The 27,132-nt window shown below is 45.2% G+C and overlaps 1 long non-coding RNA gene across 1 annotated transcript; it reads right to left on the minus strand.

Annotated features, from left to right (window-relative positions):
* Positions 1–433: 433 nt before the first annotated feature.
* Positions 434–15,581, minus strand: LOC133262545 (uncharacterized). The gene is made up of 3 exons (XR_009741347.1): positions 15,515–15,581; positions 14,957–15,059; positions 434–772 (listed from the first exon to the last, which is right to left on the minus strand). It is a non-coding gene; the product is annotated as an uncharacterized LOC133262545 (long non-coding RNA).
* Positions 15,582–27,132: the final 11,551 nt, after the last annotated feature.

A 27,132-nucleotide genomic window follows, 5' to 3' on the forward strand; every position in this document is an offset into this window, starting at 1 on the left:
CCAGTACAGGGGAACCATCACTGCCCTCGTCCTGGTGGCCACATTATTGCTGATACAGGCCAGGATGCTGTTGGCCATCTGGTCACACTGACAGCTCATATCCAGCCAGTGTTAATCAATACCTCCAGGTCCAAATATTCCCCAGTCCCTTGTGTCTCTCCCTCCTGTAACTGTCCCAGGTTAACTTATCCAGCTCAAATCAGGCCAGGTGAATCCTGGAAATGTCTGAATTAGAAACAAAACTATTTGCTTTTGGAAATCACTGAAACAAGACCTTTTAGCTTCGAAACTTCAGGCTCGACTTGTTCTATTACACTGGAAGCGATCCTCAACTCGTTCATCACAGTGTTATTCACCGAATGATATGAACAACATTTATCATGGTCACTCACAACGATATTTTCCCAATCTGCACATTACAAATCAAAACAAATGCGTGTGCAGATCACTGGTTTATTTCCAAAACCACATTAATCCCAGCAGAGCCACGGCCAATTTTTCACAGGTTAATGCAGAGTTACAAGCAGGAATTATATTTAGGAAAAGTCAAAATTGCCTCATTTTGACGATTTTCAACCCAATACCTTTTTCTTTTCTGATTTCAGGCCTCCAGCGAGGGGGTTCCTCTGTGTAACTTTAGCCATTGAAACTGCAGACTAGATCCAATGACCCATGTGGACAAATGGCATATCCCTCCCTCACATTCCTGATGACTGCCTTCCAATGAGAGAAGCTGTTGTCTGGATGCACCCCAATTTTATTTAGAAATAACCTGGGATTTAAAACAAAAGAAAGGGAAATAAAACAGCATCATTGATGCAAAACAATGGCCTGTGCCATTCTTCTGTTTTCTTTCAGTGAAAGGAAAAGGAAAAGAAAGACAATTATTTCTAGGTAATCCAAATATGTTGGAAGTTTCTTCTATCTCTCTATGGGGGGAGAGAAACAGGAGGAGAGTAAGTGAGGGGGAGAAAATCCCTCTGCAGAAGCAGCCTTCTGAAAGTGTGTTTTAGAATCAGCATTCTGCATATTCTATCTGTTCCAAAACTTCTAAGGGTGAAAAAGCACCAGCACAAAACTATTGGAGCACTTTATCGGTCCACAAATCTGGGTGAGAGAACTAGGGATCTTCACCTCTCCGAGAACCCGGCATCCCTCTTAGGACCCTAAATAAGAGCTTTACTCTCATGGGAGCTCAAACTCATTTGCTCTCATCGTGGTGCTTATGGCACCTTTCAAAGCCCGGTGGCTCTGGGCACTTGGAGGCTAGAAACGTCCTTTTTGTTCCATGCTTCTTCATTACCCAGGTCAGTGGGATCTCATCCATCACTCCGTCTCTTAATGCTTTTACAGTAATAGCTGCCCTTTTCCCTCTTTAACACATACCCTGTAAATGGAAATCAGGCCACAAACAGAGCTGTTGGTCCTGGCCAGGCTCCTGTTGCCTTTTGCATCCTGCATCCAGCTGAAACACAGTGGGGTTAAATCATGTTTAGCACCTAGGGATCAGCGACAGGAGTAAATAAGTATTCCATAACCTTCCCCAAAAAGCATAACAAAATAATAACAGGAAAATGAGGTTAAGTGGAACCATCTCAATAATGTTATAGCCCTGCTTTCAATCAATGAACGCTGGGAAATTCAATGTCTTCAGAGGCAGTGAGTCCATTTTCGCTCTCTCCGCTGCCGAACTTCTCCTCACAAAGCAATGAGTTAAAGTCTTAGAGCAGATCCATAATACATCTGAAAGGGACTTTTTGTGTTTCATATTCACTGGAATGGGTGACTTTGCTGGGTTTGGTTATCGAGAGGAATAATAGTTTTCAGTTTCATTGAAGCAGAAGATATAATTCTATTATCTCTTTTTTTCTTTTTTTTTTTGGATAAAATAATCTGGAAGAAGCAGAGCAAAATGGGAGAAGAAATAATTCCATAGACCCTGTTAATTATGTATCCATTGTATAAAATAGCAATAAGAGCATCATAAGTTTTCATTGAATAGGGAGGGCGATATTTGCAATCTTGTCCTGTCAAGTAAGAAATGGCTTTAAAAACTCTGCTTATTCTATTTCAATAATTCTAACTAATTTTGGAGCAATCAACATTAAATTTTGGTGCCTATTAAGTAGGAATCTGACACTTTTGCCATTTTGGATCCATTTGCGCATTGCTCCACACACAATAAACCTGAGTTCTGGCCCTGCAACTTCAGGGATTTAGAAGTTAGATGCCTGCTCTAAATTAGGTGCCTGAGCAATACAGCTTAGGGACGGGGACCTCAGGCTCGTACTCACTGCACAGCTTTGCCACCAAGCCACTCTGGTTCCCAGCCCTGGTGCAGCACAACTGCATCACCATATTTTAAATGGATATAATTGAAGGAGGTGCCATTCTGTTCACCCTGCAGGGAGCAGCCGATCCAGCACTGATCCTCATTGCAGAGTTCAGGCTGGAAATTAACTAAGTCCAAGAAATTGCCAGTGTTTCATCTGAAATGCAAAGCCCAGTGAGCTCTTCAGGCAGCAGGTTCAGGGAGCAGATGGGCTGTTTTCTTCTCTGCTTTCCCGCATAACACACCCATCGTGAAGATGCTCTCAATGATCAAGCCTAGCCGGTGCACTGGGTAGCTCGGAGACACCTCAGCTTGTCCCCATCTCATGCGCCTGTCAAGGAATGCCGTGCCTCACGTTATGGGAACCCCCCCTGCAGACAGAGAGAGCTGTTTTCCCATTCCAACGAAACCTAACAGCAAAGCCATGCTGCCAAACGCAGAGCAAGAAGGTTTGAGCCTTGCAGAGGTGCAGTGCTGGGAAGGAAGCACGGACAACATGATAAAGAGCTTGAGAAGAAGGAGAAAAGCTGCTGCTGCTGCAGCTTTAAATTAAAATGCTGCATCAGCCAGTCCCTCAGGACTTGATAGAAATCTAATTAGTCAGACAATCTGGCACCAAATGTCCTAATTTCCCCAATCCATGTGGGATTTGTGCATTCTCTTATTCACTGCAGTTCTAAATTTCAACCGGAGCCTTTCTAACCCCTCTCTTTCTCCTGGGCCGACATGGGACTCGGGAGAAGGTGATCCCTATCAAAACCTAATTGTTTTTCATAAACCTTTAATTAATTAGACTCCAGTTCATGAAAGACACTTAAAATATTAACAGTTTGTTTAGAGACAAGCGCTGGGCGAGGATTGCTGCTGGATTTTCACAAGGAACCCAAGTGTAATTAATGTGCATGGGCTTACTCTCAGACTGTGAGGTCCGGAGTCCTCCCTGGAATGTGCTGGGAGCAGAGGGAGGACCATGGCCAAGGCCAGCATGCAGCCAGCCCAGGATGGAGCATGGGTCCCCTGCAGCCAAGGGCTAAGGGCAGCAAGCCCTGGGGTGGTGTGTACTTAAGAAGAGCTCCACAAAGCAGTGGAGTCCCCCCAGGTTGGGTCTATGGGGCACACTGAGAACAGCAAACTCATAATGCAATTAGCCCTCTCCTAGGGGACCACAAGCTCTGGGAGCAAGGTGCTGAGCATCCCTGAATCCCCCTGGCACCCTTGGAGTGAGGATCTCCGCTCACACAGGATTAAGCCATTTGGGAGTAACAGATTTGGGTTTTTTCTTCCTATGACCTGTCGTGTCAAAGCCTTTTCTTAAAGCCTCTTAATCCCCAGATTATCACCACAAAAGTTCCTCAGCCCCATCCCAGATAAGGCAGGGTCCATTGTGGAGATGCACACTGGAGGAGTTTCAATCTGCAAATTATTGGCATGCAAGACCACGAGGGGCTGCTTTGCTGCGTTGCCCATTGCGTCAAGGGGAATTGAATATGTATAAAGAAGACTTCAAATGGGCCATGCACTGTGCTCCTCCCCTGCATGTGCAATTCCCAAGTGGCCAAGGGGCCCTGATGAAAGGAAACAACCCTGCCATGCAGATACCACATACATGTGGAGTCTCCCAGCAGCCATGCAGCCCTCATGGAAAGGTGAGCCCAGCTAGGGAGAAGGGATTGGTTCCCTTTTCCAAACACCCCATTTCATCCCAATGGGACCCATGATTTGATTTTTAAGGGAGGAATGACAAGAACAGGAAGGCAGAGCTGGTGATGGAAACTCTGTTTCTCTCCCAAATCCCGGGGGAGGACAGCAAACAGATAAAGTCCGTGCTAGGGATCCTTCGCTGACACAAAGTATGCCATGTGGAGCGCAGGCTTATGCTGTATACAAAACTAATTAGCAGTTACCTTCCGGATGAAGGAACAACTCAAGCATCTGTTTCACTGAAGTGGTTGTAGGAAAAGAGACAGCCCTCATTGGAACAGCCTTATGGGTTTGCAAATGTCATTGCTTGGGTCTGGGGGCTCCCCAGATCAGAGCCCCGGAGAGACCATCCCCTCCACAGGCTGGTGATGAGTGAAGCAGGATGTGCCCTCTCTTCTCCCCTGCCGTGTTTGTACAAGCACCTCGTTGCACCTCCCTGCAAAGGCCACCGAACAAAAATTAACAGGGAGATGCTGTATAAACATGTGTTGATTGGGAGCATCACAAGTGTGAGCAGGGAGGGCTCTCAGCAGAGCCCATGGCACTGAGCTCCTGCTCAGCATGTGGGAGGTAGGTTACATATCCACATATTTATATATACTCATGCACACTGCAAGATGACCAGCTCCACCAGCTCTCCCTAGCCTAGATACTGCTATATAAAGCCAAATCCTGGCTATCACTCACAGAGATGCTGAGCCCCACTTGTTCCTACTGAGATCCCAGCTCTGGGTCAAGCTCCCAGCATCCATCAGGACAGATCAGTCTCAGCCCTCAGCAGCAATTTGGAGACCTTCTCTGTCAGCAGATGGGGCTGAGGATAGCCCAGGACATGGCTTGGCTCTCAGTGTGTAACCTCTCATTGCTTGCTAAGTGAGGGTGTCACCCAGTCGCTGGGGATCTGGCTCAGGATCTGCAGACCTGGACTCAGCTCCGGCTCTGTTGCAGCGTTCCCTATGACCTTGGGCCAGCTGCTTGGGTTTCCTCCATACCTGTTTCCCATCTGCTGGAAAATGACTGAGTATATTAAAGGGTTTGTATGAAAATAAGTAAACTGCGAGGCTATTCTTAGCACTGAGAGGGCCTAAATATTCCTATTTTCTGTAACAGCTCAAGAACTCCAGCATTAGGCACAAAAAGTGTTGGGAAAACAGCGCATTGCCTTTCAGGGGCCTCCTCTTAAAGGAGGGAGATGTGTCTTCCCTTGGAGCCAGCTCTTCATGCATTTTATGAAATGGCAATGCCCACATTTTCCCTAACAGCCCTCATTCCAGCACATGAAATGGCCCCAAGTAGCCTTTGGCTCATGGAAACCTTCCAGTGTGCTTAATATTACTTGCAATGCCCATATTAATCATAGCACGCAGGTGCCAGAGCCACCGGAGGGAAGGAGAAGGGACAGGCCAGGTAATTTATCGCTCTACAGCCCCAGCATGAGCTGTTGCATTAGTTCAAAATGACTTTGCTTTCAGGTTCCCCAAGTTCCCAGGATACAGGAGAGGAGAGGGGGTTATCCATGAATCATCCGTCATCTCCCCAGCTTTCGGCTACAACCTTGTTGTGACGTGTGGAAAAAACTGGGATTATAAATAAAGTGTGGGGGTGGGGAAGTGACTAATTGAGTGCAGTAATTAAACACAGCCCCCAAAAAAGCTGAGCGTGTGGCTTCAGCCATCAGCACCCTGAGCGTGGGGCGAGAATGCCCCCAGGATTTGCTCAGTGGAAGGAGCAGCATCATCTGGTACGATGCAACAGAGCAGTCAGTGCATGGGCAGAATACTGGGGTTTGATATGCACAGGCTTAGGTGATGGAACTGAAGCAGGGAAGTAGCTCTTGTTGCCTCAACTCCAAAACTGGATTGGATATAAAGAAGAAGTTCTTTCCTGTGAGGGTGGTGAGGCACTGGAATGGGTTGCCCAGAGAGGTTGTGAATGCTCCATCCCTGGCAGTGTTCAAGGCCAGGTTGGACAGAGCCTTGGGTGCCATGGTTTAGTGTGAGGTGTCCCTGCCCATGGCAGCGGGGTTGGAACTTGATGCTCTTAAGGTCCTTTCCAACCCTAACTATTCTAGGATTGTATGAAAATAAAGGAGTGAGGAATTGCAGTGCAAGGACTGATATCTGCAGGCAAAGCCAGAGCTCTGAGCATTCCCCTGGGCCATGAGATCTGCAGGCACAACCACCAGCTTCCCCCAGACATGTGAAGGCACCAAATAAAACTGGTACCCAGCCTGGAAAACTTCTGCTCCAGCTAATAATACTCAAAGGATAAAACACCAGCGTCAATATATCCCAGGTGTCAAATGAAACCATTTGTACACACTTGCTCCTTTGCTGGTTCAATTAATAAAGGCAGCCAAAGAAATACCGAGCACATTTCCTGTCAGAAAGCTCCCCAAACTTAGTGACATTTGGAATAACACAAGACAGCTGCGCTGTGAGATAAGTTAAATGATGTATTCAGAAATAGCTCCGTTCGGAAGGTTGCATCTTTCATAGCAGCCTGGCGCCGAAATCTGTGTTGTGTTCTTCCAATGTGGAATAACTCTTCTTCCCGGTTTACATATATTGATGAATACACTTGAAAGATGGCCGGATCCTGTGCAGCACAGTGCTTCCTTTTCTGACACATGGATCCATCTGCCAACATCACAGACCTAATTAGTACTCTCCTCTTTCCATTCACCGGCTAGGAAGCATGTGGCATCTTTCCACAAGCCTATAAATCCTCACCCTACACAGACATACACCATATTGTGATGGGTGGGTTATAACCTCCGTGAAACTGGCAGTTGCAGTTGCCTTTCCACTGAGGCTTAATGTCACGAGAGCCAAAACAAGAGAGACCATCACCCAAAACACCGGCTGGCACAGCGGGGTGAGGGATGCAAGCTCCGAGATTCCCAGCTCTCAGCTACCATGTCCCCATGCCCTAAGAGCCACACACACTGCTCCTGGGTCGATACAGTTGTTTATTGGGCTGTTGTTGAAACCAGATTTGTGTAATGGGTCATAAAGGCAGATGTGATTTGTGCAGCTTAATATAATGCAGCAAATGCAAGAGCTAGGAGAAAGGAATGGCAGGGATATGATGCCTGGAGACCCAGCTCTGAGAAAGGGGGATTAGAATATCCCTTAAATAAAACAGGAGGAGGGTAGAGGCATATCTGCCTTCAGCTCTCCTCCAAACAGAGCAGCACATCCCCTCCCAAGTGCGGTCAGCCCCGCAGGTCACAAATATTGTGTGAATATGCACTAGAGGTTATTGTTCTTCCCATGCTGGGGAGAGTTATTTGGAAGTCTCCTGCTGGTGTTAAATTAAATTACCCATATAAATAGCACCGGAGGTGACGGACAATAGATCCCACTGGTTTGCAAGCAGCCTGCTCTATAATAGGCTGAAAGGTAGAACTATTGTAACATGCCCTGAGAGGCACCTATTTAACTTAGATCTCATCGAGCTTCCACCTGGTGTAAGTTACTTTACAGACCTCCCCCTGCAACATTATCCAACTTCTGCTGTGCAAGAGCCGAGCCTACCGAATACCTACGGAGTTAGGAGCAAAGTGAATTAATTACTCTTATTTTTGGGTTTCCACTCATTTTGCTAAAATCCCATTTCAGCAGAGTCTATATTCAGATTTCTGACTTTAAATAATGCTCCTTATGGAAAAATTAAATTGCCTGCTCAACAATTACTTTCTTTTTAACATCCTTGTTACTTTGCAAGGTTACTCCCTACCGCTCCTTTTTAAGGTGTTAAAACAAGGGAGAGAATTAACATTCCCCAGGGAAAGCAACAAAATTCACATCCCAGCAAGCAGCACCTCAGGGAGCAGCAATGCCAGATATGTACCTATGATGTAAAATGCTTGAAACGGATCATGAGCAATAGAGAGAGCGTTTGCATTGCTAGAAACACAGCAACAGCAAAAGGCTCAGCAGTTTGATGTTCTGTCAGGGTTATGGGTGTCATTACTCACCAAATAAAGGCACAGACAGGAGGAGAAGAAAACCGGAGGCTCTGCTTTTTAAAAGCAGAATCTAAGCCAAATTAACCCTGGCAGAAGCCCACTAAAGTTGACGGTGCTACCGGGCAGCCAAAGTTAACCTGGCTCTTTTGCTTTGTTTTCCACTTATTTTAGAGGAGACAGACTGTTTGCTGGCTGAGAAGGAGTGTGAGGACTAATAGTCAATTCAAGGCTGTAAAGTGCTGCATTGCTGTGAAGTATTTAATTTAGAAGCTTGTTGTGCTTCTGGGGATGTAGCCTAAGCTGTCTGCACAAAAGCAGGTAAAGTGCAGCCCAGAACTTGCAGCAAGGTAAAAAATTAGCTACAAGGAAATGAAACAACAACGAAAACCTATCAGAGAGTGTGAAATTCACCTGGATCCCTCCTAAAGGGTTTGCACATTTGTGTGATTAGAGTGATATTTATAGGAAAATCTTGTCACTTCTCCTCACACTCGGTGGGGCTGTAAAGCGCATCACTGCTGCTCTCAGGCTTTGGTAGAGCTGCTGAGAAGAGGAGAATGTGCACAGGAGGGACTAAACCTGACACTCAGAAGGGTCTCCCAGCCCAAAGTCCTCCCTTTGTGGCTGTGGGTTTTAATCACAGTGAGATGCCAATGTCCATGTGCCAAGGGATTGCACGAGGGGCACCTTGCTGGAACAAGCCAAAACGCTTTTGGGTGCCGGTCCAGAGGCTTTGTCCACTGTCATGGGAGGGAGCTGGTAAATGAGGACACTCATTTTCCCTCTGGCCATGGTTTGCAGCTCCAAAGCACTGCAGAGGGGCCAGGGAAGCATCCCCTTTCTCACCTAAAGGGTCTTGAATCATGCACAAGAGCAGGATTTCCTGCTGGCACCAACCCATAAGAAAGCAGCTGGCATTAAAATAAGCAAGCAAACAAGCAAAGAAGGCTCCATTAAAACTTGACATCCTCAATGACAGGATCTTGTTCAGATGTCAACTTAAAAATCTCAGTGATCTCCAAAAGAGTTATAAACCCCAGTCATTGCCATTGCATTCCACAAGCACTTTGCATGCTGCCGAGGCACGAGTGGTCCCATGAATATCTGGGGAATCAGTGGAAAACCAGAGGGAGTGGGAGAAGAGGCAAAGAGGAGAAGATCCCAAGTCTGTGCTGGCAATGTTCCTGCTCATCTAAATTACTACTTGATTTCTGAGCACACCGCGACGTGGCACTGACAGATCCATTTCTTTTGCAGGGCTGCCCAGCTTTAGACATTTCAGGCTGAAACCTCACCTAACCTGTTTTCCCCAGCAGGAGCTCCACAGGCAGAAAAGGGGATATTTCTTTTTCCAGCTGTCACAGGGATGTGTTGGGCAGGTAATAGATATAAATTGATACATAAAAAAATACAGGCATGCAGCCAGAGCCCTGAACCAAAGAGAAAAGCCTAAACAAGTGCACTGAAGTATAAGGTTAAACGGAGAGGAAAAAGCCATTAGGGACAGGTAGAGCTTTGGAAAAGAGTAGAAATAGTTCTTAGGGAGAAAGGGGTGGTGAAATATATCTTAAAGACAAAGAAACAGATGTCAGAAAACCATGGAGAGCTTCAGACAATACAAATTACTTTCCCTGGTCAAAATTGAGCCTGGCTGAGATCTCTGGTCCTGCAGTAGGATGGGATTCCTGTGCTCTCCCTTGCAAGGCCTGGCTGCCTGAACACAAACAGCAATGATGCCACCACAAAAATAATAAACCAGCAATCGTTGTGTTGGCTTGTCACATATTACAGCTAATTATTTAATTACTCTAATTTAAAGTTTTACTAGATTCAGCATCAAAGCATAAAAATCTAGTGATTGCGGTGTCAGAAAGGAATAATATAATTAACGTATTTAGTAGTAACATATTAAACTGTTGATTGCACTGCATTAATCAGCAGAGATGGTATGATACATGGGAAGCTATGTGAAATATATGTCTGGATGGGGCTGTGCTGTCTTCCTCCCCATGCCATCACTTATACACCCATGGGGTGGGTTAGGAGCAGAGTATGAGGACAGATGTGGACCCAATGCTGCTGCGTCTGTGGGGGAAGCTGTGGTTGAGCTGAGAGCATCACTGCAGAGGCACAAGGCTTTGCACCACAACCAGGCCCAAGGCACAGATGACAGATCTGGGGTCATGCCTGCCCCCCATGTCAGGAAGGTTCTTTGCCCTAGGGATGAGCTGGAGTGCACCTGAAGCTGCTCAGATTTACAAAGACCTCAGCTTTGTGTTGTTCCTCCCACATAGACTGAAGCGTTTCAATGAGTTATCCACAACCAGATTCAGAAGCAGCTGGGTAGTCATATTCTTGAAGCAATAGACCCTTTATTTTGACAGTGCCCTCCAAAACTGCCTTGCTGGCCAGCAGGCAATTAGAAGTAGAGAAACTCTTTCTGCCTGACATAACCCAATAGCGTTCAGCTCGAACTCCACTGCTCCAGAGCCAAACAGCCAACAGAGGGAGCACAAATTCCTGAGCAGGGCTGCATGCCTGGGCTCTGCCATCCCCTCGGCTGTGTTCCACTGCTGATCATGCTGGCACACAAACGAGGAGGCAGCAAAAGGCATCAATCAGCCTTGGAGGAATAATGTGCTCTGAAGCCCCTTCCCCTGCAACAGGACACGGAGCAGCTCTGCTCAACTCCATCTAAGAGCCGCGATCTGAAAATACAAAGGTGAAGCAAGACATCGCTGAAGAAAAGGGCACGCTGGAAAGAAAGGATGAGATCAGGGTTTAAGTTTTTAATCTGAAGTTCTTCTACAAAATACTTCCGTGGTCACAAAGGGAAAGACATAAAGATGGAAAAGATGTTCAGTGAAACGTACAGGTGAAACCAGACACATCTAATAATAAATTAGACCAATTCATTCTTTCAGATTCATTTCTGTCTGGAAAGAAACACTCCATATTCCTTTTTCTTCCTCAGTGGCCTGCTTGCCCTTCTCATGAGACCTATCACGTTTTCCAGCATCATGCCCATAGCAGAGATGCTCCATGTACCCGCCTGGTTTCGATCCCTACAGCTATCCAAAAGCAGTTTGCCCTTCAGCCACCCCTCCATCAGTGTGTCTTATGGGAGAGCTGTTTCTCTATCCCAGCTGGAAACACCATTATACTATAGCTTTATCTAAAAGCTGTAGATTGTTGTTAGTATTCACAGACAGTACCAGGTTTGAACTTCTCAGTGTGCTGCTCAGAGACAATCCAGTGCCTGGGCTGCGATGCTCAGCGACGAAGGAGCTTTGCAGGGTTTTATACCAGCAATGAGTGATGGATGGGGAGAGCAGAAGGGCACAGCTAGCTGATCCGGGCTGCTAAATTCAGGACTGCCCCAGCTGTGTGTGACTTCTGATCCTCACGTAAATGAAGCGTTGCTGCAAGACGAGCACAAACTCTATTCTTCAAATTAGAAGAAAATTTACTTAGGGTGGTGGGGTTTTTTCCTCCCAAAATAACAGAATTCGTATATATTATATGAAAAATTACATTTTCGTTTTCCACCTCAGTGCATCCGATGATTGTGGTGTGATTATTAAACACTTCATAAATAATAATGTGACATTTTTAGATTGTGCTTCTGATTAAGCAGCCATTCTTCTCTCCCTGACTGCAGCCACGGGCAGATGAGATTGCTGCAGACGCGGCAATCTTTGCGGCTCCTTCCCTGGGGATCAGGGATCAGAAGTCACCCCTGTAACCCAATTAAATCCAAGAGGATATGAGCTGATCACTTTCAGGCCAGCTCCAGAGCTCACAGCCATGGATGGGGAATCTTGGCATGAACTTCTCTGAACTGCAGAGCTGACCCATGAGCACAGCTTGATGCTTTTTCTAGGGAGGCTATTTTACACAGTGAGTCACTTTCTCTGCAGTGGGTAATGATTTTACTCAATTATGTATAATAAGAGCAAACAAGCAGCTCCAGATGAAGACAGAACTGAATCCAGGGAACTGATATAAGAGGAGACAGGTTTCAACGAGAAACAAAACAAGTGAACCTGAGAGATAAACACTCTCTCAATGAGGAAGCGGAGTCCTTTGAGGATCAACACATGGCAGAGACCCTCCTCAAAAAGTTTACAGCCCCTTTTTTACAGCAAAATAGCATTTAGTAAAGTTATCTATTACATAAAGAGCCCAAATCCAGTGGCATTTATCCCCTGGTTATTCCAGTGCCTACGATGCAGCCGTGCCTCTCAGAGCTGTCACGTAGAGTAGCACAGATGTCAGTGAAAGGGACAATCTCCTAACCCAAATTCTCTCTTGCCTAGTATAGCATTCGGATGAGTTAATCCCAGTCAGAAAACCCAAATGCTTTCTCTTTCTTTTTTTCCTTTCTGAGCACAATCACCATTTCAGAAAAAATGACCAAAGAAAGCAGCCCCTTTCCATAAACCCTCCCAACCATCTGTCTGGATATTACTGACCTTTCATATTATGCAGGCAGGAGGTGGAAAGGACGGGATAAGAAGAGGGGGGAGGTGTGGAAAAATGTCATTGCTGTAACAATGGCTTATTGCATTTGGATAATCTCTCTTCTTGTAGCGCTGCTAACATGGTAATCTTTCTCCACCTACTGTATGTCAATAATGCAATAACCTGCCTCTCCCCCTGCATCAATAACGCACCAGCCGCTCGCCGCTCTCAGCGGCACTGATGAATTCTAGAATTGCAACAGCTCAGATGGTCCATGCTAGCTTGTCCCTGCCTCCCACCCTCATTACATTTTAATTTCACTTTAAAGACAGTTGCTATCAGCATTGCTTGGCTTCAGCCCCTGCAAAATAAGATTGGGCTGCAGTTGAACTCAGGAGGTTCCGCGGCTTAGCTCAATGCCAGGATGTTTCTTATCAATCAGTGCCATTTCTTTGTATATTCTCCTTTGGAAAAATTAAGGCAAGATTTGCCAGACACTCCAATGGCCAACAGCTCAATGTGTGCTGCAAAGAAGCTGCTCTAAACTCAGCACTTGTGAAAATCTTTTACTTCTGCTTCAGTGTGTGGATGGCCGGTCACACTTAGCTCAGTGTCCCCATTGCAGCCTTCAGAGCTGTGCCAGTTACACCAGTCCACCAGTTATTGATGAATCAGTGTTGGTTTAAAGCATGAACATATACAAGTGCTCTCCATGGCCATGTTAAGCAAATTATGGCTTAAAAAGAGAATGATATAATAACACCAGCTAAAAAAATAGTTAAAGCCAAGTGACAGGTCGACAAAAAAAAAATAAGAGATCTGAAAGCATAATGAGGTAAGCTTAATATCAGAGAGCATATGGTAAAAAGATCTTGCAAGAGAATCCTTCATACTACAGTGGGCCTCACACACTGATTAATATCACCTCCTCTGTATAGTCTAGCATGGAGGCATACAAGAAGCAGCTGATAATATTCAGAAACGCCGCTCCTCATAATGATGGAAGATGAGGTTTTGTGAGTTATGTTGAGAATTATTGGCAAAGGTTAGGTGATTTCCCACTGGTGCTAGAGGGAAAACATTGCCTGCAAATTACCAGCATTTGTCAGTACTAATACCACATCCCCCAGCCACCTAAACTGTCAACATTAATAGGTGTCTATAGAGCAAAGAGGGGTGATGATAGTCAGACTTGATCAGACCCTGAAATGAGAAGAGGAGCACGATACAGAGAATAAAGAAATAGAAATGTGCTCACAGTGCCTCTTGCCTTGGCTCCCAGCATCCTACCCATAGCTGGGTGGGTGGCGCTGCTCACCACGCTCTGCCAGTTATCACATTTGCTTCCCCATTCGCTCCCCTGCCCATCTCTCTTTCATTCAATGGGTAGATTTCATCAAGCCTCTTCTATCCTCTCCCATTCCAGTCACTGCTCTGTTTTCACCTATCATTAGCACAGTGTTTCTTTTTCTGAGAAGTAAATGCAAGCTTCAAGATGCAAATGTAAAATGCTTTCCTAAGAAAAACATGTGAGATGCAAGGCAGGAAAGGGTTTCTGGTGCCTGGGTACTGCCAAGGTTGGCCATTCTCCTGCTTGCTTGGGCAAGCAGCACCCTGGATCCACTGGCAAGGAACTCACAACAGCGAAGTTAGAAACAAGGTCCTTGCCAGGCTTCTAGTAACTTCTCTCCCACCTGGGCACAGCAGCAGCAGTATCTATCCTCTGCAATACCTTACCCCCTATTTAAGCCTTGAAAGCTTTCAGTATTATTTAGACTGCAAGGTTTGGGTGAGTCTGGAGAGCAGCCCAACATGCAGCCCTCAACCTGGTCGGTGTTGGTTTTGTCTGAGGAGGCTGCTGAGGGTTAGGGTTAGGGTTAGGGTTACTCCTGCCACTCCTAGCAGGATGGGCCTCATAGTCACAGGTGCTCAACAATTAATCAGTGTTCTGCTAAAGAGTTACTAAAGCATCTTCCCTCCTTGCTTTCCCACTGTGTGTGTCATGGTAAAGGACCTGCCATCCACTCCTCCAGCACTTGAAATCCAGCTCTAGTGACCTGTCCTTTGTTTCAAGATGGCAAAACCAAACCATGACTTCATTCCTTACGTCCTCACCTTCCCGGCTGCACAGCCCATGCAACCAGGGACATGGATCAGCTTTGTCCCTAAGTTAATGCACAGCCTGACGTGTGCTTTGGTACCCCTACCAAGGAGAGCATATAAAATACAGACATCTGCTCTCCTGAGCCTTTCAGCGCCAGAGGTAGCATTAATTTAGGTCGTTCACAACCAGAGATAAAAATGATTTCCATTCAACTCCTCCTTCTGTCAAACTGAATAAAATATAGCTCACTTCTTCACCTCGCCTGGCCCCTTGGTGATTAACATTAGCAAATGCAATCAGCGCATGGCCACGTCACCACTCTCCATTAATGCAAACTTGGGGGAGGGCCTTGTCTACTAGCAGCACAAAAAGAGAGCCTTACCTTTTAATGTGATCATTCTTCACATGGCTGCTGGTGATAAAAGAAGCCATCAGAACAGATGGACAGGCCAGCCCAGACAGAGATAGGAGATTTCTGCTGATTTCTCAGGGAAAGAGGAAGAAAAAAGCATGCAATGAGCACTATGCACATCCTCAGCAGTTACCACTCATGGAGCAGGGCTCCTGAGGGTCATAAGCTAAGCTCTCCTAACTCCATTCTTGTGTGTGCTACTGCAACCCCATCTGCTGCCACCCTCTCCCCACCGCAACACTGAGGCACTCTGTGAGTTTCCCAAGCAGGTCCCCCAGCACATCCTGTTGAGTACATGGCACTTGGAAAGAGGCACAGGAAAAGGTCACTGCTGGCACAGTGAATGCTGTTAAATTTTGCAGTCTGGCTCACTTGCATGCCCCACCAGCAGCCAAAGCTATTTTGCCTGGAGGCAGGATTATTAGTACTTCAGACTAGTATTTATAGCAGCTTTTCCCACTGTTGCAGATGGCAAATACACCATGATGTGCAGATCAAAGGACCAGTTTCATTTCCCCCTCTACTCACTAGCAGTGAGGAGCAGGCTTGCCACAAGCATTCCTTGCCACAGTCTCTGCTCAGGCAGCTTTGAATCACTGATTCTGGCCAAACCCCTCTGTTTAAAGGGTCAAACCCCTAAAATCACCAAAGATTTTGCACTCAAGGACTGTTTGGTCTTTGGGTTGTAAAAAACCCTGATGCTGTCATCACTGAGCTGTGAAAATCAAGGAAGCGCCGGCTTTAAGGTTAAATATCCTAACCCTGCCTGTGATCCCAGGGTTCTGGGGCACACACCATCCACACAGGCAAACATCTGGATAATCGAAGGGTTAATAACATGGTCTTAAACCTCATTCACCTTCCATAGAATCGGGTGAAGTGGTAGAAGGCTGGCTGCCCTTGGAGCTGGACTGTGGGTGTCTGCGTGTGCAGCAGCGTGGCTTGATGAGCCTCATGTGGAATCTCAGCCCATATTGTGAAGACCTTTTTTTCCTTAAAAATACCTTCTGTGATCCACACTTGGGTACCAGAAGTTGTTGTTTTAAGGCAGTTGAATTTATTATTCTTTTCAGATAACATTAAATGCTCAAATACATTTATTTTTCCTCTTTTTTTCTTCCCCCTTCTTTCACTACACCCCTCCTCTTCAGCAAATAGGACTCCCTTCTGATCACTAATAACATGGGCTTTCATACCCTCTTGGAACACGTGAAATTTCTTTGACGTCTTAACTTTGCACAAATAGATTTTAATGAGGGAATATCACCTTGCCTTGAGCTAACTCTCTTCCTTTGCTCTTCCAAGGCTTTTGTAGTCACTTCCTTACAACTCACAGAACATGAAAGTTCAGCAAAGTGTTTGAACACCGCATACCATTTCCCCAGGAACTTTGTTTATTCACTGCAGACCATCACAGGAGGGACACGCTTTCAAACAAACGATGTAAATCAGGCAAAGGAAGAGCAACTTCTGCACCCCTCCGTTGTCCTGACATGGTCTTTCATGTCCGCTTGGAGGATTGCATACAAAAGCACTTCCCATTGGGTGACAACCAGGGTGATGTTACTAATATAAATAAGGCTCTGAAGTGATGGCGAACTCACAAGAGCTGTGGAAAGCCTTAAGTATAACTTGAGTAACATTCATGTGTTGACGAGATTAGGGGAGCACAACAGATGTGAAAGAGAATATCCAGCTACTTGCCAAAGGATGTATCAGTTCATGTTCAGATTCACCATACATTTAAAGAAGACAACAGCCAGAGAAGAGAAGAGAATTAGAAGAGAGCATGAATCTGGAATTAGGAAACACTGATCCTGTTGTCAAATTCCTCTCCCAGAGCACAAAGCTGAGACAACAGACTGAGAAGCCACACATTCCCCATGCTGTCATTCCCAGAAAGGTTCCCAGCATGGAGAGACACCAAGGGATGGACTTGTCTCAGAACAGTTGTCCTCGGGGCTGGAGCAGTGTCACTGTGAGACATGGCACAGCACTGGGGTCCTGGGCCGACATTCACTGAACCCATGAGTGGGATTCAGCTGTCCTCTTGCAAACTCTTCCCTTTGCTGATAATTTACTGTAATTAAACCATATGTAAAATTCTTTCACTCTGTCAGAAGCAGGGACCTTCTGCTGCCCATATGCCAGAAAGACAAATGAAGGGCAAAGCTCACATGAAGGAGGCAAAGTTTTGCTTCTTGATTAAGGCACAGGAAAGATACCTGCCATAAATGTGTCTGCTGGTGCTCAGATGATGCTTTGATGTACAAGCAAGTCAAGTGAGTCACAAGAACAGTCAGAAATAGTCAGTGACCGCAGACTCTGTGTTTCCATTTCCCCTATGGGTGTTGTCAGCACCAAGACTTACCTCTGCACAGATTATTGCTGCTCAGAACCCGTACCATGCTAGGGCTTGCTCATTCCTGAGGCTTACACTTGTGTGTAAAGGGACAGCAGCTGGGGGAAGCTGGGAAAGAGCCAGACTCTTGGTATCCACTGCAAGGACAAGAGGCACAAGAAAATCTGTTTAAATATATGGAGGAAAAAATGAGGGTAAAGTATGGAAACAGCTGCTCAGAGGGATTGTGGAGTCTCCATCCTTGGAGACATCCAAGCAGGCATGGTCCTCAGGACTACGTGGCCCTGCTTGAGCAAGGGGTTTGGACTAAACGATCTCCACAGGCCTTTGCCAGCTCAACCCTTCTGTGAGCCTGTGAGATGAACTCGTGGTGCTGTCAAACATGAGGGAAGGAGCCTAAATTCCAAACGCTTCAAAGTGTCAAAGCTGAAATTATTCCCATTTCTTCAACTGCAGCAGAAAGGTGGCTCCTCAGCTTAGAGACAATTTGTTCCTGCCCACTTGCCAGACAGCAGAGATGAGCATTCGCTGTTGTTGATGTAACTGCAATTCAACAAGTGCAATAACAAACCAATCAAATAAGCTCAAACCTTTCACTGCTGCAGGAAATCCTTAGTTGAGGGGTTTTTTACAATTGTAAATATATAAATAAGAGCCAGAATGCAGAGTTCAGGGCAACAGAACCAGAAAGCTGATTCAGCAGAACAAGGCGTAGTCATAAAAGATTTATTACGCTTTATCAGCAATATCCACAGTCTTTCTGTGATTAGAGTTGCATTGTGTGTAATTATCTTATAGAAATTCTGCTCTTTGATGTGCTTTATCCACCATGCTGAAATACAGTTCAATTCTAGTGGGTTTTCATGGTTGACTGGAATTTACATTAATTCCTCTGGGCCTGCAGGGCCAGCCTGGTCTGTCACTAGCAAGCTCTTCATAAATATTCATTCAGATATATATATATAAAAAAATCTGTAAAGTCTTAGACATTCAGGCCCCAAAACCTAAGAGAAGACAAAGGGTCTGACTTCCAAGGAGAGATCTTTGATTAGTATTCCATAGTCCAGCTTCTGTTCCATTTCCCATGAATTAGGAAGCAAGTGAAATGTTTACAGCGATTTGCAAGCAGAGGTTACACTGTGCTTTGCACTCCAAATGCCCAAGCAAATTGAGGAAATGATTCCACCTCAGTTCATTAAACTTGATTTTTCTCAATCAGAAAAAATGCTCTCTTTTTTTTCTGTTGCTTTTTAAGGTTCACTGATTTTTCCCTTACCCCCTATGCCCACAAAGGGTTCCTATCAGCCAGAAAAACTACAGGTGCTTTGCAGGCCAACCTGTGTAAGATGCAAATGCTTAAAACTACCTTGGTTGTGTACTTGATTGTGCTTTTGTGGATTTCAGCATGGGGGATGTAATCACCTTCAATGGGAGCAGAGTCAATCTTCTGAATAATCCCATAATCCTTGGGAGATGCTCAGTGCTGTGCAGGAAGAAAAAAGGAAGGGAGAGCAATGGGGGACAGAGGTTTACGGAGTTTGGTTTTTTTTATAAGCAAAGCTCATTTTGCTCCCATGTTTGATAACTAAGTGGAAGTTACTCTGATTAAGTATGTCCAAATAACTCTCACAACTGTAGCTCTGTGCCGTTTCAGGTGGCAGGTACAGTTAAAGGGAATGCAGAAGACATCATTATGTCTGTTTTGCAAGAATCTCACCTCTGCCACTCAGCTACAGGGGTTGTTCTGTGCATACAGTTTGGTTTTTGGTTCAGTCACTGGTATTAGAAGAGATAGAATTTAAACACTTTTTAATTCAGAGGTGCAAACAAGCACAGAATCCATCACTGTGGATTGGAGGGCCAGGCCACCCATGGGTCTGATCTCACCCCAGACATAGAGAAGCCATAAGAAACCAGTGAGTGTGGTCCACAGAAACCAAACTGCATCAACAAAGGCCAGACCTTGTTTCTGCAGGAGCCTCCCTCATTCCCTTCAGCAGGACCAGGGGTAGGTCCCCATCTACAGCACTGTAGGCTTCTTAACCTACAGCGTGATTCTCCTTGCCCAGTGTAACTCCAGCACCTTCAAGTGTTACAGCTTGAGAGCTTATTCCACAGTCAAATCTCACCATCAGGAACATACACCCAACCTTTTCTATTTAACTGCAGGGAATGCTTCATCCTCTACCCACTGATTTCCAAGGTGTACATTGAATTAGATTAGATTCCAGGTCAGTTCAAGGAGGGAATTACATCCTCCATTACCAACTTGACCTGCTCCTCACCTCTTTCCAGCCAAGTCTTCTGGGTTCATTATGTTCTTCTTTTCAATTCTCCCTATGACAGGTTTCCTGAAGAACAGAAAAGCATCAACACAGGTAATTAATTGGTGGTGGTGGTGTTCACAAGCTCCTGACTTCCTTGTGGGAGGGGGAATTATAAATCCCATTTCCTAACTGTGCTTCTTGACAGATGAGATGTGATGGCAGAAAAAACAGCCCAGACTCTCCACTCCTCTGCGGTTTCTCATCTGAATGGAAGTGGGTTTGAGGAGGTTTGACAGAGCTGTGCAGGTAGGTTTGGGGTGAACACACATCAGCAAAACCCCTCTGTGTTGTTGAGAGGAGCAGAAGAGATGAAATCACTACATTTGAGTGAGAATTGAAACAAGTTAAGAGCTGTATGCTTATTAGCTCCTCACAGCAAAATAATCTGCCATTGAAAGCAGACAGGGAAGAATATCAGAACGACTGTAATGGAACACAGATTGGTTTAATAGTATCAGAAACTCTTTTGAAGGCAGCTGTGTAGCTTAGAGCAGGTGGATGTGACAAAACAGGGAGGCCTATCTCTAGGTAGAGACTTTGTTAAAGAGAAAAAAGGGGGGGGGGAGAAGGGAGAAATTGGAATTCTGTTGTCAAGAAACATCACGCTTTAATTTCATGCCACATTATGACAATCTGGTCTGTAAGGCACTCCCAGTGTGTGGCTGCAGAGCTGCTGTATTACAGCTTCTGCTCGCAAAGCTCATAGGCCCGGGAGACCTGCAGCCCTCAGCTAATTGTAAACCCGATTAAATAGCAGTGTGAAGAAGTTTGATTAATTCAATCTATCTCCATGCATCAAGACCAGGACCAGACGTGGCACAAGCCCCAAATCTTGGGAGTGTGGAGTTCTTTGTTCTTCACGTTTAAAATACAAATTCAAATGAAATAGAGGAAAATAATGAAATTAGAGCATTACGAAGCAATGAAACACAAGTGGCAATTCTACTTTTCTTCCTAGAAAATCCCCAACCTTTCTGCCTTTAAAAAATAATGCATCAAAAAGAAACCCATTTCAATTAGCATCTTTATGTGCTTACCCAGATAAATTACCATACTAATAAACTTCTGATAGACTTTCAGGGGCTGCTTAACCAAGGGCTTCTGATGCAGCTGAATTCGTGGTCTCCTGGACAGGATGGATTTGAGCTTGTTTAATTTTAGTTGTTTCAATGGCAAGGAAACTGCCAGTTGTTCTTTCTCTTCTAAGCAAGCGCATGTGAGACAGAGGACGTAAAGAGGGACTATTCCTGTTAGCTTGCTTGCCCTGACTGACCTTTGGAAACCACAGCATGCAATGCACTCTGCACAGAGGAGGGCAATTTTGTGCCATTCCCCATTCAATTCAATTATTTTACACAACTGATCAATGCTTAGGAGCCTGCCTTCCACTTCCTGAAGTACTGTGAGACTGGCAAACAGTATATCCAACTCAGGAAGTTGTGTGTTTATGAGCAATTTTGACCAAGGAAAGTGTGGATATTCTTAGGGGACATTTTTACTTTGCATGTTTGTATTTGGAGACAACCTCAGCTGCACATGCTTGAAGTCCTTGGGTCTTTTTCACCAGTAGGCAGTCTTCATACTTCATACATTTGCAGTATTAAAAGAATGGAAGGATTTTCCTTTGCTCAATTTGCAAAGCAAAGAGAGAGAACTCATCAGGTTGCTCTTTGCAGTTTCTTTTAGTCTCTCACTACCAACAGAAACTAATCATTGAATGGTTTGGGTTGGAAGGGACCTTAAAGATCATCTAGTTCCAACCTCAATATACAGGAATAATACAAGAAAGAGTTCAGGAGAGAGTGTGATATTCATTTCTATATCTTATGAGGTGATCTGTATACATGTGTCTGATGCTCCTTTCCACTCTGTTACAGCCTACTGCACATGAAGCAGCTTAGTTCCTACCGCATCCCATATTAACAGTATGACTTGTAATAACACCACTAACACAGCAGTACAAAGAGTAATATTAGATTATTCCTGTTATTCATCACTATCACGGTTGGACAGAATCCTCTTAAATCTACCTAAAGTGGCTTCCCATGGCTGCTAGTGCTACCACCAAAAAATGATGTATTATGCATACATGTATAGCTTGTGAGCTACCCACCAGCTGCTTTTTGTGTACCATTATAAATTACCTGCATGACCCTCCTGAACTGAACGTGATTTCATGGCAGAAGCTGAGCCACTGTAGTACTCAGAAGCCTCCTCCCTCCTCTTCCTTTTCTCCCCCACTAGCAAAGGTAGAGGACTTCCCAGGCCCCACCACACTCCTGGAATGCATCCTCTCAAAAAACCCATTGAACCTCGAATTATTATTCCATGGTGAGAAAAGCAGCGAGCAGTAGAAAATGACAGTTTACCTAAATGGAGGTGAAAATGCACTTTCTCCTGTACTTAAAAGAAATAACAGCTTTCAGCAAAGATCTAAATCCTAGCAACAAGCACTACATAAATGCAAAAAGGTCATCTCTTTGTTAGAGAAAGGTTACTTTGCCAAAGACATACTTTAAAAAAGAATAATCTACTAAAGGAAATGAAGCTTGGTAACATTCCTGTTGTATTTGCACATGTAGAGAACAGATCTGTGCACTCACTTTCAGTGCAAGAATGCGAAGGAAGGTTGATTATAATGAGCAGCTTTCTTCTTTGAGAGATACAAGGAAGAGAATCAAAGACGTGTTTCAAACAAAGGGCTATTTAAAAGCAGAATTTGGGCTCTGCTGAGCAAAGCACGAGTTGTCAGCTGTGAAGTCAACAGCAGGGTGGGCCTTTACCAACCTTGCTAGAAACAATGAGCACTCCTACACCCCTGATGCAACTTGTTCCTTGCTCTCTCCCTGCCAGACCAGTGTCTGCCTTGAAACAATGCTTGGGGTAAAATTCTGGTTCCAGTTGAGACCACAGCAAAACCCCCTTTGCCTCCAAAAGAGAGAGAGGACCCCAAAATTCAGGAGCTGGGAGGCTCCAAAGGCAAGAACCTCCTGTTTGAACAGACAAGCAGGCAGGGGTACGGAGAGAAACAAAGGCACAGAGGGCTGATCTGTGTAAATCCTTATTAAGCAGGAGAGTACATAAGAACGTTTAATTTTACTCCTAGTCAATAAAGTCAGAGGCTCTGCAAGCCAAGCTGGGTAAGCTGCTGTTCAGAAAGAATCATTGCAAGGAACAGGGAAGAATAGGATGGTAAAGCTAAACGTTGAGGGGAGAAAGGACGGAATCCATAGCCAAAACTCACTTAGAAATAGCCATCAAGTCTTGGTGCTGCAAAGGACACCAAAGAGAATACAATAAATTATGGGCTGCACAAAACAATGACTCCAAAATACTTGGGCCTCACGCAGAAGGATGTTGATGGAGAAACTGAACCAAAAAAAAAGTGCCCACAGGCATTTATTACCCTGGTCTAGATCCATCTAATTCTTAAGTGATGCAGTACAACATCACCTTTCCTTGACCAAATTCCATCTCCAAGATAACAACTGATTAGAAACAACCATGTTTAAATAGGTGTGTACAGTGGTCTAGGCTTCTTCTCTGGGTCTTTTCTTGCTTTTGGGTGAAGCTCAGTTGGAGCCTCCTGTTGATTTTACTGGGAGCAAGGATTAGATTGTCTTCTCAGGAAATACAAACAGTTAAGAAATGGAGAACAGAAATCTCTGGTTAATAAAAAGCTAAGCCTAGGAAAATAAAAACACAATTCTATGTCACCTTGAAAAGATCAACATCATTTGTCATGTGGTGTTTATTCAGCACAACAACAACTGCATTTGTGCTTTTAAAGAGAAATGAAAGGAGAAAGTAGCAGGAGGGGGGAGCGGGGGAAGATCTGAGCACAGGAATGTACTGCCACTCCAGCCTGCTATCATTAAACCACATCAGAACTTCATAATCATGGTGTTTAATTAAACAACAGAGGCATGGGTTTATGCATTAATAATGAGGCCTGGCACTTTAGCATGTCAGGCTAAATACAGTTTTAAATTAATAATGTAGCACCGCAGTATTAGTGAGAAAATGAAATCTTATTAACAACTTAATAAAGTCCCTTATTTGCTAAAGTTCCAGCTCTCAGGGAACAGTGTTATAGCAAAGCATTTGCGTCCCTTAAGGGGGCAGATGGGAGGAGGTGCTGCTTCCTCACACCCTCTGTAGTTCCATTATATATATAGCTCATGTAGTCACTAAATATTGCCTCGTGTCTGCCAAATAATGCCGTATGTTGCTTCTAAACCTAGGTGTGACGTGCTAGATAATCTGTACCTGCTCTTTTTATCCACCCAGGAAGGACATTTACTCACTTCTTTCTATTACTGCACCACCCTAGCAGGCAGCACTGTGCAACATGTATAAGACTCTGCACTATCAGTGCTTTACCATCATATGTATATGAACCTTTCAGGCCCCAGAACTGTGAAGGCTGCTATTTTTGAAGCACAGAAAGCAGCTGAGAGCATCAGGAGTAACAGAAAGCCATTGATATACTGTGGTTTACAGGGTTACCAGCCCTCCAGTGATCCCCAATAACTGTCTCTATAAGCATTCTTGGACCACTTTTCGATTGAGGGTGGTTCATTTTCAGAGCAGCCTGAGTGTGCACAGGATTAGGTACTCCAGCTCTGCTGATAGACAAGCTCTTGTTATACCACAGAAGCTCTAGCACTTTATAACCAGGGTTGCACGAGCCTTTGGCTTCCTGACTCCCACTGATTTCAAGAACCTGGGCCACCTCAGCCATGCGATGATCAGTAAGAGACTAAAGACTGGAGCCCCATCTGTTCAGCCCTCCAGCAGAACCCGAAGCCCAAAGACAGGTTTTCCACTTGTCTATGTGTTTGGCACAGATTTATCTACCAAATTTCCTTAAATACAGACAAACAGACGTGTGGCAGACTCATGTATGTGGCAGACACACAGATACTTTGCAGCCTTTGGAGAAGACCTTTGCAAGCCCCCTTCTCAGGGTAATAACTCCCTTAATAAAAGGGTAGTCTTCCATATTAAATGCCTCCAAACTCTCATCTGCATTTCCCATGTGTGTCCTGCAGCAGGGACAATACTGATCTTGCGGAAGCTGGATGGGAGATTCTTGTTGTGCCCTTTTTCCACTCAGTTACTGCCCAGCTCTCTGGAATGAGGGGGGGCAGAATGAGAACTGCAGCTCCCACAGCAGAGCTCAAAGTGGGCAGCAGGTTTCCTTGCAAAGCTTGTGTGCTTTAGGAGGTCTGATCTACACGCAAAGGTGGCCTATGCGCTCCCCTCCTGCTTCAGAGACCCAAGGACATGGGTTTCACTTGGGAACCACAGAGTTCATGGGGAGGAGCAGCTTGTGCAATGTTTGTGCGAACAAAACATCTAGAACATCAAAATCATCTTGGTGTGCCTTGTCTTCCATCTCCTGCACTAAATAATAAATAGAAACCTAATGGAACTGACTGTAACTGCAGGATGCAGTGTGAGCGAAGCCAGAGTAGACCTGCATCTTCCCCCTTACTTCATCATCAGTGAGTAAATGGGTCACTGGTGAACGGGGTCTAAGCAAGTCTCCATCCCTTTTATTCTGTCTCCATACTCAACCTTTCGTAGTGGGATGTGGCTCAAACTCACATGCTTCTGCTACAAAACACTAAATATTACAAATTATTCCATCTAAACCCCTCATGTTTCCACTCTGAGCTCAAGCAAACTTGAGGAAACAAAGTTTTTCACTCTTGAAATCTTTCATTTGCTTTTTAATTGTGCAGGGGATGTCTTGGGAGCTGCTCCTTTTCTCCCCCTTTTTTTTTTAATTTTCTATTTATTAATATTTAATCTCGGCACGGTGCAGAAGAAAATCATTTCTGCAATAACATCAGAATGGGAGGGTTAGAAATCAATAGCCAAGCTCTCACAAGACACATTCAATCCCTTCTTAATCCATTTCCGACTGCTCCCCTGTCTTATTAGAACAGCCAGGTTTTCCCTCACTCATTAGGATGGGATATTCACATTGCAGGAGGGAACTGAAAGCACCTAGAGAAGCAGAAACCTCCTGAAAGGCAGGAAAGAGAACAGAACATTTGACTTTGAGAGAAGTCCATACTTTATTCGGAACCCAAATCCCTGCTCTAAAACCCTTCTGATAGAAAGCCTGGCCCCATGTCTGTGAACTGGGACACATCCTTCATCCACCATCAGCCCTGGCCCACACTGGGACATTTTTCCAGTTCAGTTTCCTTCAAGGCCATCTGTCACATCCAGATCTCCCTAATGCATGGGTCAGTTCTGCAGAGGGGAAGAGCCAAACAGGCATACTCGATGGGAGAAGGCAGTGTCTTACAAACTTGGTTAGCAGAAGAATCCCCTGCACTTTCCCTAATGCCTCTAAGACTTGAAGAGATAACAACAGGGACTCAGCATTATGCTTGAGCACAGAAACCAAAGCCATGCTTGCCAGCCTGCACCAAGCTGACCATGCACTTACGGTCACACTGTGCATCCCACTAACCACACCATGACTACACAGTCATTTGGCTCTGAACAATCCACCCCTTCCTTCTGAATCCTACTGCTTTCATCAACACTTTCTTCTTAGCAAACAAAGCACTTACATGCTGGTGTCATGCAGCTCCCTGTGCCAGGTGAAGAGTCACCACGGTGACTTTAAGAGAGTTCTGAAGAACACTCAACCTTTCTCCTAGCTTAGAAAGGGACTGTGCTCATCATTTGGTTTGAGTTCAATGAAGGAAAGCAATGCTTCTGCTTGGACCCTAAAAGGGCAGCTGGGGTCCTTGTCACTCAGCCTTCTCTTTAGCAGGTTTTATGTTCTGGGATTTAGTCCTGCATAAGAGTATTCAAACTGTCCCTGAAAATAAGTGCTTCCTCCTCTTTGTGCAGGGCTCAGCATCCACGCACCCCTTCCCTTGGCAAAAGCAGTGATGAAAGCTGGTCAGCAAGTTTGTAGAGCGTGTAGCCAGAGCTAAGGGCCCTCTGTGCGTTCCTGGCTGCCATAGAAAACTTTGTCCTAGTGCTAAAGTAGTCTCAAGGGACTGGGAAGATAAAATATGAGAAGAAGACTGGGACTTGGGAGACTCAAGAACTGTATATCCAGATTCTGTATCCAGAATCCCATCACACTGGAGCTCAATGGGAGGGAGGATGATGCCTTCTCGCCCTTGCAAGAGGCAGGGCCGCTGTGGCCCTGTGCCCAGGCAGCACATCCGAGGCTCCTTCAGTGTGACACCGTCCCTCCTCCAGCGCTGTTCTAAGCCCCCTCACCTCTACCTGTTGGCAGTGGGGCTGCCCCCCGGAGCTCTGCCGGGCTGCCTCCGAGCCTGCAATAAGAGACTTTGCCAGCAGAGGATGCTGCAGACCAGGTAATGCCGCCTTCCAGGCGCCGGAGCCCGTAGGTACCGAGTTTCTGCCTGGAAAAAGAGATGTTTCAGGCACCTCTGCCAGTGCTTTTGACCAGC

The sequence above is a fragment of the Pezoporus flaviventris genome, unplaced genomic scaffold (genome assembly GCF_033815535.1).
Source record: "Pezoporus flaviventris isolate CSIRO_AGI_PZ_B2104156 unplaced genomic scaffold, CSIRO_AGI_Pfla_v1 ptg000213l, whole genome shotgun sequence".
Classification (NCBI taxonomy): Eukaryota; Metazoa; Chordata; class Aves; order Psittaciformes; family Psittacidae; genus Pezoporus; species Pezoporus flaviventris.